We start from the raw sequence: 3,924 nt of genomic DNA on the forward strand, positions 1-3,924 counted from the left end.
TTCTTCTTCTTCTTCTTCTTCTTCTTCTTCTTCTTTTCTTCTTCTTCTTCTTCTTCTTCTTCTTCTTCTTCTCTTCTTCTTCTTCTTCTTCTTCTTCTTCTTCTTCTTCTTCTTCTTCTTCTTCTTCTTCTTCTTCTTCTTCTTCTTCTTCTTCTTCTTCTTCTTCTTCTTCTTCTTCTTCTTCTTCTTTCTTCTTCTTCTTCTTCTTCTTCTTCTTTCTTCTTCTCTTCTTCTTCTTCTTTCTTCTCTTTCTTCTTTCTTCTTCTTCTTCTCTTCTTCTTCTTCTTTTCTTCTTTCTTCTTTCTTCTTCTTCTTCTTCTTCTTCTTCTTCTTCTTCTTCTTCTTCTTCTTCTTCTTCTTCTTCTTCTTTCTTCTTCTTCTTCTCTTCTTTCTTCTCTTCTTCTTCTTCTTCTTCTTCTTCTTCTTCTTCTTCTTCTTCTTCTTCTTCTTCTTCTTCTTCTTCTTCTTCTTCTTCTTCTTCTTCTTCTTCTTCTTCTTCTTCTTCTTCTTCTTCTTCTTCTTCTCTTCTTCTTCTTTCTTCTTCTCTTCTTCTTCTTCTTCTTCTTCTTCTCTCTTCTTCTTCTTCTTCTTCTTCTTCTTCTTCTTCTTCTTCTTCTTCTTCTTCTTCTTCTTTCTTCTTCTTCTTCTTCTTTCTTCTTCTTCTTCTTCTTCTTCTTCTTCTTCTTCTATCTTCTTCTTCTTCTTCTTCTTCTTCTTCTTCTCTTCTTCTTCTTCTTCTTCTCTCTTCTTCTTCTTCTTCTTCTTCTTTTCTTCTTCTTCTTCTTCTTCTTCTTCTTCTTCTTCTTTCTTCTTCTTCTTCTTCTCTTCTTCTTCTTCTTCTTCTTCTTCTTCTTCTTCTTCTTCTTCTTCTTCTTCTTCTTCTTCCTTTGTTTCCTTCCTCTCTCCTTTCTTTGCATCATTTTCTTTCTTCTTCTCTTTCTATCTCTTCTTTCTTCTTCGTTTTTTCTTTTCTTCTTCTTCTTATCTTCTTTTCTTTTCTTTACTTTTCTTCTTCTTCTTTTCTTTTACTTCTTCTTTTTTAATTGCTTCAGTCTTCTATAACCTCAATTTTAAACCTAAACACCTTCAATCACACATTCTCTCTTCTTCTTCTCTCTCCTCCTTCTCTCCTCCTCTCCCTCTTCTTCTTCTTCTTCTTCTTCTTCTTCTTCTTCTTCTTCTTCTTCTTCTTTTCTTCTTCTTCTTCTTCTTCTTCTTCTTCTTCTTCTTCTTCTTCTTCCTTCTTCTTCTTCTTCTTCTTCTTCTTCTTCTTCTTCTTCTTCTTCTTCTTCTTCTTCTTCTTCTTCTTCTTCTTCTTCTTCTTCTTCTTCTTCTTCTTCTTCTTCTTCTTCTTCTTCTTCTTCTTCTTCTTCTTCTTCTTTTCTTCTTCTTCTTCTTCTTCTTCTTCTTCTTCTTCTTCTTCTTCTTCTTCTTCTTCTTCTTCTTCTTCTTCTTCTTCTTCTTCTTCTTCTTCTTCTTCTTCTTCTTCTTCTTATTATTATTATTATTATTATTATTATTATTATTATTATTATTATTATGTGCGGCTATGTGGTCTTGTGGCATGACAATCGCTTTCGGATCGGAAGGTCCTAGGTTCGAGCCTAGCTCGGCGCATAGTTGAGTCCTTGGAAAAGGCCCTTTACTCACATTTTCACACCGTGCTCGGGTGTAAAATGAGTAGGCCTACCTGGCCATTAACAGCGTTGTATCTGTCCGAAAAAAATTATAATATCGCCTTACAGGCGTCATGTCTTGTCCTAAACGTTGAATGTTGCTGTTGTACAGGGATCCATTGTAAAGCGCTTTGAGCACGTTCAGTGAATATTGTGCTATATAAAATCTCAATTTAATTTTATTATTCTGTGTGTTGAAATTACGTCACCCTCCTTCATTAGATGTGCATAAATAAAACCCTCGAATAATTTCCAGGTCTCAAAAACATCACCCGAGACAGTGTCGGACTAAGGGACAACACCTTTTAAATAATAGACAAAATCGCGGGCGTTGACATTGGATTTCGTGAACGATCAGTTTACGCATGAAAAAATAAATTATTTTTAAATCGGGAGGCAGACGAGATCAAAAGCATATTTATTGGTTGTTAAGATGACATTCATTCATTTATGTCCGAAAACATAATTTTAGGTGAAAAACAGGTTTGAAAGAAACCTATCAAAATGTGTCAACTTAGGGCACCTTATTATCTTTCTATTTACCATCTATCTATCTATCTATCTATCTATCTATCTATCTATCTATCTATCTATCCATCCATCCATCCATCCATCCATCCATCCATCCATCCATCCATCCATCCATCCATCTATCTATCTATCTATCTATCTATCTATCTATCTATCTATCTATCTATCTATCTATCTATCTATCTATCTATCTATCTATCTATCTATCCATAAGTATATATATATCAGGGTTAATATTGGTTATTTGGTGCCATGCACTGCCTCTACTTTCATGTTTAGAAATATAAAAAGAAAACAGAATAATTATTTACAATTTAAAAAAAATAAGATACTGTCTTTTGTCAAAGTCCAACACGTACTCCCTTTTAAATGAAACGCGTACAGCGGGAGACCGACAAATGTGCCGTGTCGTGGCCATCGTTAACTTATAGCCTGACACTAGAAACCTCTAGGACTTACAGTTTGACGTCATTTTAAAGGTTTGTGCAGCGTCCAGTGAGTTGTCGTTAGTAGAGCTCGGGGGAATACGTTATTTCATTGGTTGAACTATTGAATACAATTCACGATTTGTTTTCTTTTGCGGCCAAAGACTTGTCTTCTGACGTCATGTTTTGATTAGTGTCAGCCATTGTTAACATATCGCCTGACACTAGAACCTCTAAGACTTATAGTTTGATGCCATTTTTTTTTGGTTTGTGCAGCGTCTTGTGAGTTGTTAGTAGTACTCAAGGAAACAATAAGTGATCCCTTTGGTTGGACTTGTCGAATACAACTCACGATTTGTTTTCGTTTGTGGCCAAAGTCTTGTCTTTTGACGTCGTTTTTTACTCAGTGTCAGGCTATAAATTAACGATTGCTACGAGTATTTAAAAAAATATTTCTAATCCCAGGCCATCCTATCTAATGACCCTCTTAATTAGTATCAATTTTATTAGTTAGGTTTATTATCAAATATTTTCAACATGTTGTTTAGTGTCAGTAGCAGTAGAATGTCTTTGTGTCATTTACTCCTTCTGTATCTTTCGTTATCTATCGGATTTCTTATTATCTATTTTAATTACTTATTTATTTATTAATTCTTTTTTTTTTAAAGATGAAATAAAATGTATAATTATTAATATTGCTTCAAGAGTTCATGGAGGGTGAGAGGTTAATTGGGCAGTTAGGGTATCTATTGGGTTGGTAGTTTGTAATTATATTACTCTTTTAGGGATCAGGTTAATGTAGGTATTGTTAGATGTGGAGGGGGGGGGGGGATCAGGTTAATGTAGGTATTGTTAGATGTGGAGGGGGGGGGGGATCAGGTTAATGTAGGTATTGTTAGATGTGGAGGGGGGGGGGGGGAATCAGGTTAATGTAGGTATTGTTAGATGTGGAGGGGGGGGGGGTCAGGTTAATGTAGGTATTGTTAGATGTGGAGGGGGGGGGGGATCAGGTTAATGTAGGTATTGTTAGATGTGGAGGGGGGGGGGGGGGGATCAGGTTAATGTAGGTATTGTTAGATGTGGAGGGGGGGGGGGGAATCAGGTTAATGTAGGTATTGTTAGATGTGGAGGGGGGGGGGGTAATTATGATGTTCTGATTGGTGGATCACGAGTGGTGTAGGTAGTCTGATAGTTGACTTTCGCCTCTCACTTTCCTTTGGATCCACTACAACAAGGGTTCCAATACGCTTCAACAATCATGACGTCACTTCCCTCGTAATGACGCATGGTAA

This window comes from Berghia stephanieae, chromosome 6, assembly GCF_034508935.2.
Source record: "Berghia stephanieae isolate SIO BIC M18660-M18661 chromosome 6, UCSD_Bste_1.3, whole genome shotgun sequence".
Taxonomy (NCBI): Eukaryota; Metazoa; Mollusca; class Gastropoda; order Nudibranchia; family Aeolidiidae; genus Berghia; species Berghia stephanieae.